Source organism: Protomyctophum parallelum, assembly GCF_964188405.1.
Source record: "Protomyctophum parallelum genome assembly, chromosome: 3".
NCBI lineage: Eukaryota > Metazoa > Chordata > Actinopteri > Myctophiformes > Myctophidae > Protomyctophum > Protomyctophum parallelum.
The window spans coordinates 18,954,110-18,969,247 of NC_139698.1; the positions used below are offsets into that span (position 1 = coordinate 18,954,110).

General features: G+C 43.4%; 1 protein-coding gene across 1 annotated transcript in view; it reads left to right on the forward strand.

Moving 5' to 3' along the window:
- The first annotated feature begins 4,678 nt into the window (after positions 1-4,678).
- The window catches only part of gapdhs (glyceraldehyde-3-phosphate dehydrogenase, spermatogenic), a 30,219-nt gene continuing 19,759 nt past the window's right edge, over positions 4,679-15,138 (forward strand). The window contains exon 1 of the mRNA XM_083760966.1: positions 4,679-4,725. The gene's annotated coding sequence lies outside the window, so the exon portion shown is untranslated. The remainder of the gene's footprint in view (positions 4,726-15,138) is intronic.

Consider the following 15,138-nt stretch of genomic DNA (forward strand, 5'->3'; position numbering starts at 1 on the left):
TTCCGTGTGCACAAATATAGATACTTTAAACTCCCCTTGTCTTCCCTGGTGGTGGAGGGAGGCCCACGTTTGTTCCATTGTGAAGTAGCATGACATTAAAGCTTTATAGCTTCATGGAGAGTGCCTTTGGACTAATTTTTTTGTTTTTGTCTTGAGGACGGTTGTTTTTCCCCCCTTTTTTGAACACGCCAAAGAAAACCTTTAAATAATTCATAACACTGTAGCGGGTATAGCCTTCCTTTTCTCTATTTTGTTCTATTTTATGGATGCTTTGTTAATGGTGGAACTCTCATGCTGAGTCATTTATCATTTAGGTCATGGGTGGACAACGTTGTGGATGGAGAGGGGCCACTGTATTTCCACACTAACTCCAGAGGGCCGCATTGCATGATACTGTCATAGCAAAAATAGCCAATCTATAAGCTCTGTGCGACACGTTTTTCGGCTATTTTTCCTATATTTTAATTAAAATCCTGAATAATGTTTTGCTATTTTTATTTAATTTCAAATGCATTGGACATACAAAAAAAAGACAACAACATTGTAATACTAGTAATTAGCTGAAATCAATAATATATCTATATTCTGATATTAACTTCCGGGCCACATTAAGTGATGTGGCCCCCGGGCCGCAAGTTGTCCATGTATGATTTAGGTTACCATGAATCCACTGAGTCGTAGGATTTGAAATGTATTTAATTGAGGTACTGAGTTGTTCACATGGTGAACATTAGATGGATGGTGGACCCATTGTAGGCCAATGGTTTTCAGAGTGGGGTCTAGGGTCTGGGGGCCTATGGGGGGGTTCAAGGTAGTCGGGCCAACCTGAACCATGAAGTGGCCTATTTTTTTCACTTGTAGGCTACCAATAGGCATCTTGTTCTTCTATAGGCTAATAACATTGTGGTATCTTAACTCCACATGTAACTGATTACTGAACTCCCTTTTGATTTGTATTATACTGGTGCAATGATTAATGTTATGCTTTACTAAATTTGCCACTCAAAATATGTGGCAAATGATAAGATAGGCCTACTTTTAAATCTACTGTGCTTAGTTACAGCAGCTCACCACAAGGGAACACTGTTGAGCAGCATGTTGCTTAAAAGATGCTTGCTTTTAAACAAAACGGTTTGTTTAACTTAAGGAACAATTTAACAAACGTGCTTTGAAAGGAGCTATAGGCCTATTATCAGAAAATAATAGTAGTAGTAGTAGTAGTAGACCTACTTTATCATGTGCCACGCCCACGTCCATCCATGTCAATAACAAGTTAATATCAGCCCAAACCGTTAGTAACCACAAGGCAGCGATCCATCCTTGCAAAAGAGGATATCTAATTTCAAGTTATAAAGATGTAGAAATGCCGTGAAAACCAGTGTTTCACGCGACGGCCGGGTTCATGGTTGGGGGACTGTAGTGTAGTGTGTAGGCTAAAATAGTCTTTTTATTTTTGAGTCAAATTAATGTTCCCCCCATCCTGTCCACGGCTCCACGCCACCATGCACGGTGCAGGGATTTCCCTGTGCGTCAAATGAGTCTGATACGCTACGCATGTAACATCACGTAGACCTGCCTCTCCCTGTCAGGCACGTGCTGCGGCAAGAGGGCGGGGCAGGATGTTTGATGATGCAACTATATTATCATAGAATAATTATATCATATTATATGATGTATATTGTGTATTGTAGATGTAGTGCATTATATCCATTCCTTAATAATGATACAAATGGGGTCAATTTATATGTATCTTCATCTTTACCAGACCTTCACCACCACAATAACTCCCTGACAGATATGAAAATACATAATGGAGCCTATGAATATTAATAATGTAAAGAAATATAACGGGCAAGAGCAATATTATAAAATAAAATATTCTAAAGAACTGCTAAATACATCTGTTTGATGACACATATCTGTCATCATGCAAGTCCTTCATATCTTTCATCATGCATCCTTCATCAAATGCAACAGTGGAGATCGACTGCATGGGGGAACAACAGGCCTAGAATTATAATAGAAATGTGAATAGAACTTTAACTGTCTTTCATGTTTAATATATGAATTTTGGTGTTAATGGATGTGATGATAAATATTAATTTAAAAGCTAAAACCTAACCTAAGCTAAGCTAACCTATACCATCTTTGATATTTCGAGAAAGATCAGCTGTTTCTCAACATCAGGCCTCGGGACAACCCAGGGGTCCAAATGAACACTTAACGGGTCTGTAACTATAACCCTATAAAGTCACCAGATGTTCCACCTCGGAGGAAAGCAGACCAGTTTTTCTAAATCACCATGTGATCCGTTCTATACACCGGATGGTAAAAGAAGAAATAAATAAAACTCTTATTCCGGTTTATGTTTACGTTTTTTCCGTTGTTTTGGTCCCACCTGTTTGTTTTTAGCCTCTCCAGTCGCTACGAGTTGGAATAAAAGATAGATATACCAAACAAACGGATCCATATATGCCGCATCAATGCCTTTAGTGCCGGGGTGCCCACAAGGTAGATCGTGATCTACCAGTAGGCTACCAGTAGATCACAAAGGCTGTGCAGGTAGATCACATATGGCACAAATATATTTAATTTAAATATTAAAAAGAAAACTGTTTTGCACATGTGCCACTTGAATTAAGGTGACTTGATTGACTGACATTTATAAGGGCCTGTCAGCTCAAACCCACAATGCAATACTTTGTTTTCTAGAGTGTTTTACACAAATGTCAGTAGCATTACAAAGTTATAATACAAAAATACCCCTACCAATTCAAAATGTACCTCTATTTCCCATTCCAAGTGTGCTTGTCTCATGTCTTACTGTATGTAACTATTCCAAAGACCCTCAGGTACATTTTTAAACAAATTTCAGCAATGGGATCAACATTTTTGATGTCATTGAGCTGGTAATTTTGAAAGTGGCTCTCAAGTCATAAAAGTGTGGGCACCCCTGCTTAGTGGGTATAGGCCCTAAAATGATGATTCCCTTGGTCACGGGGAATTTGGGGTAATACTGATTCCGGTTTGTGGTTTCCTGCCTGTGACTACAAGTTACATGACGTAAGATACCATCCGCTCCTGACCGGATCATAAACCCGGAAATGGTAGGCCTATAATAATGATTCCCAGGCTAGTCAGTAACTGATGGAACCAAACAGACTCAGGTTCCGTTTGGTTCCATTTGTACACTCTCAGAGTTAAATGAACACTGATTTGGTCCCCAGATAGTAGTAGGCCTATATAAAAATCACACCCGTGTGAAGTGAGGGGCACTCTTAACATCTTACAACGATCGATGGGATGTAATGATGATGTAAAACAAACGGTGCCAACACAAACATTACATTCTCTTTATTGTTAATGGCCTTTGATGTTTGTGTTATATAGGGACCAGATTACGTACATTTTCCCTTCATTGTCAATGGCGTTTTTAAAACAAAAAACAAACATTATTAAACCTGTATATAGGAGGGGCTAGCGCCCCTCAAAATATATCAAATGGAGGTCTGTGCCTAATATCAAAGTGGAGCCCCATGCACTCAATCTATTAAAAAGGTTGAGTCACAGTCACATCATGCATGCCATATACTGCAGTATATATTATATATACACACACACACACACACACACACACACACACACACACACACACACACACACACACACACACACACACACACACACACACACACACCACATCAATACATCCCACCAATCTATACAGTCCTGCAGCTCTCACTGCAGTCTGGATAGAACGTGACATGCCTACTGCATACGTCTTATATAAGACTGCAATGCACACACACACACACACACACACGCACACGCACACGCACACGCACACACACACGCACACACAAGTGCACATTCCTTTACACGACACTGAATACTGGCGGCCCCAGCAATACACTATATATTGCTTCTATAGCCTATATATAGTCCTGGACCAAGAAAGAGACAATAGAGTTTAATATTTTAAAAGCAGTGAATAGGTGTGTGTGTGCTGCTCTGTGGTGAGCAGTCAGTGGTAGGCTATATACTAGGCTATACATGCATGATCTCCATCACTGTTAAAAAACATGAATGGCCTACAGTATAAACTATAATGCTCTGACCTTCCTCATATAGATCGTGGAAAACCTGTTGTCTGACACGCACGCACGCACACACGCGCGCGCACACACACACACACACACACACACACACACACACACACACACACACACACACACACACACACACACACACACACACACACACACACACACACACACACACACATGCCTGCTGCATCACTGCCTCCCCCTCTCTCTCTGTCTGTCTGTCTCTCTCTCTCCCTCCTTCTCCTCTCTCTCTCTCCCTCCTCCTACTCCCTCTCTCTCTCTCCCCCCTCCCTCTCCCTCCTCTCTCTCTCTCCTTCCTCATCTCTCTCTCTCTCTCTCTCTCTCTCTCTCTCTCTCTCTCTCTCTCTCTCTCTCTCTCTCTCTCTCTCTCTTTCTCTCTCTCTCTCTCTCTCTCTCTCTCTCTCTCCCTCCCCTGTGGTTACCATGACAACCACCGGTTGGTTCGTGCCACGGCCCTCGTGCAGAATGGATCCCCGGCCTCGGCAGAGGCGGAAGACATGACGTCGCCGCTCGCGCGGCGTCGTGTCACGTGTCCTGTATAAAAGGGGCGGGCGGTAGCGAGGCTCGTCCACAAGCCAGCAGCATCCTCCAAGCCAAGGTAAGAAGATTATAACTCAACTTAAAACTATATAAGCGCACACTTCCTTCCCTTCCCCCGAATAAAACACACCATTCAAACACAATTTAGTTTATTTTTGTTCTAGTCGGTCACAACCACGACGAACCACCACCACCTTTGTTTCCACGCCGAGAAAGAAAGTATTAAAGGAAACAGAAAGTGGGTGTAACGTCAATGCAGCTGTATCGATATCATTCATGGCTGCCCACGTTTTCCATCATTTATAATTCATTATTGCAGTCGTTTATTTATTACAGCTTTTGGCCGTAAAGAAAAACAAGAGAGAGTAATAAATACTGTTGAAAGTCATGTTCAGAATCCTAGAGGACAGGTTCAGGATGAAAGGGATAAGGTTGATGCGCCCACACGGTTGTGTAACACGGTGCGAGTGTGTTGCGTCATCTATAGCCACACACACGCACGCACACGAAAAAAAGAACACTTTATGAAGTCAAATAAATATGAAAGCCCTTCGTAGTAACGTTGTTGGGTAGCTGTCATTCGCAGCTTTAAATGTCCGGGACCGGGTTGTTGAGGAGGAGGAGGATCTATCATGTATGTAACGTGACACGATGCTGCAGACAGACAGACAGTAGGCTACTTTGTACGGAAGTGGATTAATATTACATAACGCCCGTTTTTTTTTGGGGGGGGGGGGGGAATTTGCACCGAATATTTGATATTTGCTGCCATTGTGGTCTTATATTCGTTGTCATAAGCGCTGCGGTGGTTTGGTTGAGCTCACAGCTTTGAATTTGAGTCATATATAATATTCTATACAGGCACTGCTGAGATCATGAATGGGAAATGTGGGATGCATCATGCATGTTAAATATGTTGTACATATATTTTTGTATAGACTAATGCACTATATAGCATTATTATAGCCTACATTTTCTTTATTTATTTATGAGCCGATGTATAGGCTATCTAGAATCTAGACGCTCATCATCTGTGAAGGTATAATACTGCTCTGGTCCATATAGCCCTAAAACCTTTTCTTCCGTTGAAGGCATTAGAGCCTATATGGACCAGAGCTGAAGGTAATACGTGCTCGCCTTCCTCGTCATCATGGAAGGTCTCCATTGTGACGTCATTGCTTTTCTGTAATGCCTCGTTTATACATCACGACACACGGTGTGGCGGCGGAAACTGATTATGGAGTGTAATGACTTAGAGAGAGGCTAAATATATAAGCTTCAAGATGTAGGCTGGTTCTTATTGCTGTGAGAGAAAGATGAATTGACAGCTTGAGCTATTCAGAATTCATCCAGTAGTGTATTAATAGGATTTGAATGAGGTGATGAGTTGGAAGGCTTTATCTCTTAACTAAAGATTAAATGATTGTCTGGTGTTGATGCGGACGGTTGAACCGAAGGACACAGACGGGAGGACATATTGTCCAGTCAATGCATGTCGCATGACTGCCGCAGTCTCTCTCTCTATCTCATATACCTGTTGCCTTGTATTATTAGAACACTTAAGATGTACGTCTGTCTGGTTGTTCACAGTTAAACATTATGAGAAGTTCAGTTTTTTTGTCTCAGCTGACCAGAAGTACAACAGGGTTGTAAAAGATTAGTGAAAATGAGATTTGATTCTAAAATACAGGACAGTATTTAATGGCAATAACATTAAGGTGAAAAAATATTATTATTATATATAAATTCTCATGTATATGATCAAGCGACAAAGCCTCTTAATTCACAGTGGTTTCGTTGTGCTTCTCCTGCGACACACACACACACACACACACTGATTGAATTCCCTCGGGCCTCGGCGCGTTCATGACTCCGAGAGAGCGTAGAAAACGAAGACTCGGGATCTTGCGGTGTAGGTGTGGTTGGAGGCAGGCAGGCAGGCAGGCATCATGGTGGATGCTGGCTGCTCTCGTTCCACAGCTTGAAGGTCATTGGTCCGCTGCGAGGGAAGGTCACAGCAGCCACAGGGATGATGGAAGCTGTATCCTACAGTCAGCTCCCTCCGTATGCACCTGAGACGGCTTGGCAGTGAACCCAAGAGACAGAAACGCTATTAATAAGACACCAACGTACTTGCGTTGAACGCAGACAGGGAAGCTAAATGTTATGTTAGCATGGTGATGATCGTGTCACACTGACTTCACAGTGGCTTGTTACTGCTAGCATGCTATGTCCTATAGCTACTAACTAGACAAATGCTTTTAGCACATGCAGCAACCAATGACTGTATGTATATGGCATTAGCTCAACGTTGATGTTGGTGGTATTCAAATGTTGACATTATTCTACTGGTGTGTTTACTGTATGTGTGATGGATGAGAGTGCTGGCTAAAAGATGTAGAAATGGTGTGTGTGTGTGTGTGTGTGTGTGTGTGTGTGTGTGTGTGTGTGGTGTGTGTGTGTGTGTGTGTGTGTGTGTGTGTGTGTGTGTGTGTGTGTGTGTGTGTGTGTGTGTGTGTGTGTGTGTGCACAGGGGAGGGCGATCGTGCTCAGCGCGTTGTGTAGCCTGTTATCCAATTACAGCTTCCTATCCCTCTTAACTCCGTCTCCGTCTTAGCCCTGGGACTGCTGCTGCTACACGGGGGGTTGAAGCGAGGTTCAAATAGGACAAACACTTTATATGGTCATTATAGTGATCAGGGGATCATCTTGGAATTTAATACTTTATTAAACGATAATAATATTTTCTTTTGGAATTGGTGCATTTTGATCTACAAGCTCACAAGCTGCATCGCAACAGCGTATTGTGAGCCTGTAGCTCCACTATGTTTGGATTTCTTTTAGAAAATGCCCCAATTAGGCAGGAACTGTATGATGCGTGCGTCAAGAAGATGTGATCGTCAAGCTAAAACAACTTGTCAGAAATGTGTGGTGGACGACTCTTCAGCAGCCAGTCCGACTGCCAGGGAGCTTGTTCTTAGATACAATGAACTCTTTATACCGCTACGGAAACTCACGCCGATATCTAGTGTCCACTTGGCGTGGTGATCGACCGTGAACCCAAACACACTCCATGTTACCTTACCTGTTCAAATGTGTACTTGCATACACATTTGGAACATACCTGGAGCTTGTCCTCTGGGCATTTAACTTGCATCCTAGCTATTAGAAGCAGGCCTTTCCTCCTGTACTCAAGAGTCACATGACTATGAGAAATACTATCTTTTAAGGACACTGCATGGGTGATAACAGTGTATTATTAGTCAAATGGAAGCCAGGGGCTGAGCTGGCTTTTATTTTGTCTCAAGATACAGAATCTTTATTGAACATCCAAGGGAAATTATGTAGTTCTGGTTGATCGGTTGATCTGGCTTTCTTGTTCGCTTAATATGATGCTTGTCCTGTCAGATCCAGTTGAGAGTTCTGTTTTGTAATTGAGTGATATGGCAGCAATCAGGATGTGTGTGTGTGTACAGTAAGACAGGAGGAACTCCACGATGACTCCACAGACATCCTGTTCATAACGGCCCCCTTAAGGGAAACTTCCAGATGAACAGCAAGAAGGACAAAATGGCCTAGATTAGAACATTTGGGATGCGTTGAACTTGAACTTGATCATGGGCAGTAAATGGACACTATCCTGCTTCCTCTTATTGTATGAAAATAAATAAAAGTACTGTCTGCTTTGCAAGCAGTACTTACGGCATTGAGTAATTGGAAGGGTGCTTTTTTTTGGTCCCACCATTTTGCAACTCATTTCTTCACCCAGTGTCAATTGTCTGGTGTAATCCTGGGCGCGACACTCAGGCTGCCAACCTGGGGAGAGCAACGGACTAACCTCATGCTTCCTTCCATGCATGAGGAGTCCAAGCCGCTATTTTTCACCTGACAGGGGGGTGGGGGGAGTTTCCACGGTTTATTCAACCAGTTCCTTTCCCCTCCATCAGGTGCCACGGCTGGCCAGGGAGAATCTTATATTAACATTTTTTGTAATTGTGTCCTCAAAATATGAGGATAAATTACGCACTGTGATTGGCTGGGAGGTAGTGCTGCGCAATTAATCGAAAAAACATCGAGATCTAGATTCAGACACCTGAAGTGCTCCAACTTTGTGAAGAATGGTGGAGCACTAGTTGGCTGTCCAATTCATTGTAGTTACTATTGTGTGTTTTTTTATTTTATAAATCTTTTCATGGAGAATTGTGTGTGACAATCGTGACCTCAATTATTGTGGAGGAAAATTGAGATTCACATTTGAGCAAGAATCGTGCAGCCACTATACTGGAAGGTGTGCCATTCTGCGCTGTGATTGGCCGGAAGCTGTGACATGCTGCGCCGTTATTGGCTGAGCATCGCATAATGGGTGGGTGTGCCGCACGAGCCAATAGAAGTGGCAGAGAGGGCTACACACCACACAGCGTCACAGCCCAAGCTCTTCACACACTGAGGGAGGAGAGAGGGGAGCCGGGAGCGAGTGGGGGAGAGAGAGAGAGACGTATAGGGAGATAAACTCTATCCCTGAATGGGTATGGAGTAGGCCTGTAACGATACACTCAACTCACGATACGATACGTATCACGATATGAGGTTCACGATAAGATTTTTCACGATATTTTCAACACAATTGTTTTCCAGACAAATGACCGATTTTTTTTTTAATGATGTATCTTCCCCCAAGCTTTTTTCACAATTTTTATTTTTTATTTTTATTTTATTTTCAACTGTAAACATGCTTTCATGTTTAAACCTAGCTCGAGTTAACGTTTCTTCTTTTCTTTGATGGCATCTTAGGATAGATGTAGACCTATTTGACAGTGCAGAAACATAATTGCCTTCCTTGATGTAATAATGAGCATCAATAACGACCATCACCTGTGTCACAGACACATACCTCTACTACTGAAAGTGACTGCATGGAGTCTGTCTCTTTTCTCTCCAAAAGCATGTGGATATGATGGAATATGATTACAGCTCACATTTCATATCACACACTAGCCCCTCTAAAAAAAAATCGCCGGGATATAATATCGATATACGATATATCGTATCATACCTATAGTATGGAGTAGTTCAGTGGTTCCCAAAGGGGGAACCACTGAACCGGTCCTACCGGTAAATGATAGTTATAGGAACCCAAATGGGTCCTTGACATAAACAAGTTTGAGAACCAGTGGACTAGTGGAAGTGGTCGCCATGTTTGGTTGGACTGAACCTGCATGTCATTGTCAGATCTGACTGACATGAGGATGACTGTCCGACCGTGTCGACAAGCTCCCAGGGCTGTGTGTGTGTGTGTGTGTGTGTGTGTGTGTGTGTGTGTGTGTGTGTGTGTGTGTGTGTGCGTGCGTGCGTGCATGCGAGCACGTATGCATATATGTCTATTAAAGTTTGATCAGCTGTTGGCGAAATGTTTGAGCGAAATTGGGTGTGGTGCTCTGCTGTTGAGCGACTTTTGTTTAGATGGCCTGCTTGAGTGTTGTTAGTTCGGAAGGCCGTAACCATAAAGGTAAACTTTTCCATGTCAAGGACCCCTGAATAGCCTATTGTAAAATAAATTGAATGGCTAAAATAGCTGATATACAAGCTCACAGTGTGACACCGGTGCAACACGCTGTCAGTTTGTGTCCGAATCCGCCATTGATTCATGGGGTGAAAACAACACACCTTACCATTTTTCTCCTCCATCATAGCACCTATGGTGAAGTATTGCAGGGCAGCAGGTGCAACAATCACCGTTGTAGTGACCAAATATTCTAAAAAGTTAAAAATCTTCTACGATTCTGCCAGTAATCCTATTCTTTGAGCCCCCCCCCCCCCCTTATTGGAGAGCTATTAGTGGACAGGAACTGGACTCACTGTGGGGGGCGGGACAAGCTGGCTGAATAGAATGGCTGGTTTGGCTGACTGCATCTGGGCTCCCAGCCAATCAAATCACAGCAGTGGAAAACTACAGAGAGAGAGAGAGAGCGAGAGATATATAGATTTACTAATGTAGATGGAAAAGGTCCCTGGGTTTATGTGACTAATGATGTAGACAAATAGACAAACATGTGTCTGTGTGACACATCATGTTTTTGTGTGTTGGCACTTGGCAGCCATCTTGGGAAGTGAAATGCTGTGTCATTGCACATTGAAAAGGGGAGGAGGTATGTCTCCTCTCCTCTCCTCTCCTCTCCTCTCCTCTCCTCTCCTCTCCTCTCCTCTCCTCTCCTCTCCTCTCCTCTCCTCTCCTCTCCTCTCCTCTCCTCTCCTCTCCTCTGTCTCCATTATGTCTGAGAGGATTGAATTGGATCAAACAATGTCCATTGTCCTGTCTGGATTATCATCATCGTCACCCGTTTCACCGTCTGTTGCATTCCTTCCTGAGCGTCTGTGGTCAGCCTGTCGCTGCCTGCTGCTTCTTAACCGTCAGCAGAGGTGGAACAAGTACTCTGATGTTTTACTTATAGTAAACGTATCAATACTGCAATGTAGAAATACTAGCTGCTACAAGTATAACCCCGGAATTCCAAAAAAATACTTAAGTAAAAGAACAAATGTATTGGCATCAAAATATACTTGAAGTACCGAAAGTTTAAAAACAAAAGTACTCGTTGTGCAGAAGTTTTCAAATGTATGAGAAAGAATCTTTTAAAAGATATTCTGAAAATATACAGTACATGCTACAAAGGGCTGAGCTTGTAGATCAGCTATTTTCAAATGGCTGAAATGTGTATATATAGGGCTGAAGTGGTTAATGTGTGTTTTGTATTGGAAAATTCTCAAGTAAAGTACAAATACTTAAATATTGTACTTAAAGTAAATGTAAACTTAGTTACTTGTGCTTAGTCTTCCACCATTGGCCGTTATAGGAAGAGCCATGCAGAATGACGCTTTCACACACCTGGTGTATAATAGTCTAATTAGAGGACAATAGGTCCTTCCGTATAAACGCAACATTATTTAATATACGAGACGCAACAGATTTCTGTTGTTCTTTTTTTGTGTCTGGCTGACTGGGCATCAGTCACATGACATTAGTCTTGACCTCAGGGCGGAGTGACCCTCATAGACACTGCCCCCATTGTGTGTGTGTGTGTGTGTGTGCGCACGCACGTGTGTGCATGTGTGTGTGAAATGGGTCATCATAGCATGTTGGTATCTGATGTAAAAAAAAATAGGTCACCGCATATTGGTGTCAGAAGAAGAGGAGAGGGCTTGGATATAGTGTAGATAGAGAGACGGAGAGATTGTGAAATAGGACGGCATTGAGATTGAGAACGGGCTTTACTGTGCTAATGTGCTTTTGGAGGGCGATGCATGTGCCCGGCCCGCACATGCTGGTGCTGCACAATATCTGGACAAAATGTCATATCTGGATAGTTTGCCAAATATCTCAACGGCGATGCAATATGACTAATATGAAGAGGATGTGGTTCCAATCGAGGAGCGACAAGAGATGTTCTTATAGAATGAGGAGATGTTGACCTGCTGAAGGATAGAGGCAGAGGATGAGGAAGAGAGGATAGATGAACGGAGGTGAATGAGATGAGGAGGGGTGAGGACTGGAGGATAGACGATGGATGCATTGGAGGGAGGGTGTGTGAGAGAGAAGTGCAGAGTATGTTACGCAATTTGCCATCGGTAGAAGAAGAGCGGTTTATGTTCCATTGCCTATTTGATTTAGATTGAGCTGTCATTCTCAGAGATAGATTGAGCTGTCATTCTCAGAGATAGATTGAGCTGTCATTCTCAGAGAGAGAGAGAGAGAGAGAGAGAGTACTCATTGTCTGGTCAGCCAATCAGAAGAGGAGATGGCTATTTTCTCAGCACTTCACTTCACGTCCAATAAACGTAGCCCTCTGAAATACTAAAATAAATACAAACAACTTGTACAATTGACTTATTATTATTAATAGTAATCGATTATTACATGTGAATTAATGTGTAACCCACTGTGTAGCAAAACCGATCTACAAGCTCACAGCACATCACAACGTGACATGGTGTGCACTTGTCGATTGGCTATTTCGGCAAAACATTTGTTTTGTTGTAAGAAATAGGGGTGCCATGGTTAATAATCACTGTTCATCTTCAGTATCTGTCTGTCTCCTTGTAAACGAGTGCCAGCAGATAGCAACATGCTGCTACAAAGCTGTTGCTGCACCACTCAACAGTGACACAATACTGCCTCTGTGTGTGTGTGTGTGTGTGTGTGTGTGTGTGTGTGTGTGTGTGTGTGTGTGTGTGTGTGTGTGTGAGAGAGAGAGAGGGTGTTGAATACCATGTTGATTGGCCCACAGACAAATTGGCAGCTCTATTGGCCATACAGCCCACGTTGTAACCAGGCAACAGGCAGTTGGAACAGGGACGGTCGGTGTGTCGGCATGAACACACATACAACACGCACGCACACACACACACGCACACACACGCACACACATATAATTCCTGATAATGGAGTCTTCATAAGGTTGCTGATACAAGCAGTGTGTGTGTGTGTGTGTGTGTGTGTGTGTGTGTGTGTGTGTGTGTGTGTGTGTGTGTGCGCGCGACGCACCCACAGAGGGCAGCCATTTTCTGCCAAGCCATGGGCAAGAGCACCGTTGAGATAAAATGGAGAGATGGGGACAGGAAAGAGAGACAGAGAGAGAGAGAGAGAGAGAGAGAGATGGATGAAGGGAGAGAGAGGGGGGGGGGGGCTGTGGAGAGAGAGAGAGAGAGAACAGACAGCAGGGTCCAGAATACAAAGCAGCCCAGGAATATGAGCGCACCAAGGGGGTGGTAGTCTGTCTATCCTTTCACCCTGTCTCGTAATGCCTCTGTCTGTCTGTCTGTCTCCCACTTCTCTTGTCTTGCACTCTGTCTGTCTGTCTGTCTGTCTTTCTGTCTGTCTGTCTGTCTTTCATTGCCTGAATGTTTAATGAAGCCCACAGAGGAACAGAAAATGGCTGCTCTAGCCTGAAAGAAGACTGCGTTGAAGTAACATGATTCAGGGGTTGACACTATAAGGTCTCAGAGGCACTTGCTCGTCGGGCAAGTACAGGTCATGTTCCACTTGCCCAAAGGTCATGCCCACTTGCCCGAAAAGTAAATTGTCCTTTATTATATGTGTGGAGTTTGCATGTTCTCCCCGTGTCCCCTAGGGTTGTATGTACCCTCACAAAAAACATGCAGTAATCGTGGTTTCTAAACTGCCTCCCCCTGGCCAGCCGGGGCGCCTGATGGAGGGGAAAGGAACTGGTCGGAATAATGTGTTCCTTCCACCCGCTTACGTCCAACCAGGGAAACTCCCCCCTGTCAGGTGTAAAGGAGCGACTTGGACACGCAGGCAAGAAGGAAGCATGAGTTCATGTCCGTTGCTCTCCCCAGGTTGGCGGAGGGTGTGTAGAGCCCAGGATCACATTAGATAATTGACACAGGGGTGAACAATGGGTTACAAAATCGTTGGATAAAAAATAAATAATGTCCTTTATATAATGATAGGTAAAATTTGAATTATTGTTCAATTTAACAATATATATTTTTTTACTTTCTGGGGCTGTGCGATAAAAAATGTCATACCTCAATTTGTATGCCAAATACCTAAATTTAAATATTATTATTATCATTAAATATGACTATGGGTTCACACAGGTAAACATTGTTCTTATTTTACATTTCCACAGACCAGAAGACAGAGTAGAGCGCTCTGGTCACGTTCAGGTTTTTAGACAGATAACTGGTGTTGTGTTTATAGAAGACAGAGCGCTCTGGCCACGTTCAGGTGTTTAGACAGACATCTGGTGTTGTGTTTATATAGACGGTTGTCTCCCCTCAAACGATCACTTGCCGCCCAGTCGGGCAACCTGAAAGCAAACTCCACCGGCCCTAAAGTTTTTCACCTGGGGCCAGGGGCAGATGGGCAAGCCTTAGTGTCAACGCCTGAACATGCACTCGCTTGTATAGCCACTTTGTTCGGTTTATATTGTAGAGAGCTTAGATATCCTGCTTAACGCTATACCTAACCTAACGCCCATGTCGTTAGTATTAATTAAGTACAGCCATGGGGAGCGTGGTGTGGCATCCCCGTGCTGTGTGGGGTAAATTGGGTAACCCTGACAGGCAGTGAGGTAGTAAAACAAACTGTATTGAGACCACGTGGACCACTAAAGCCAACACTGTGTGTGTGTGTGTGTGTGTGTGTGTGTGTGTGTGTGTGTGTGTGTGTGTGTGTGTGTGTGTGTGTGTGTGTGTGTGTGTGTGTGTGTGTGTGTGTGTGTGTGTGCACGCGCCGGGTTTATCCTAATCTCGTTGCCCCGTTAGCTTTATTTAAAGGGTTCCCATAATGCCGTGCGGTGTGTGGCATTGACAGACTGCCCCGCAATGCTGCACACATACATACATACATCAGATTAGGAGATTACACTGGTCTAAAAAGACATCCAAACAACTTCAAGGGTAATCCTTGCTTACTGCATCTCTCTCTCGCACGCACATGCACGCACAAACA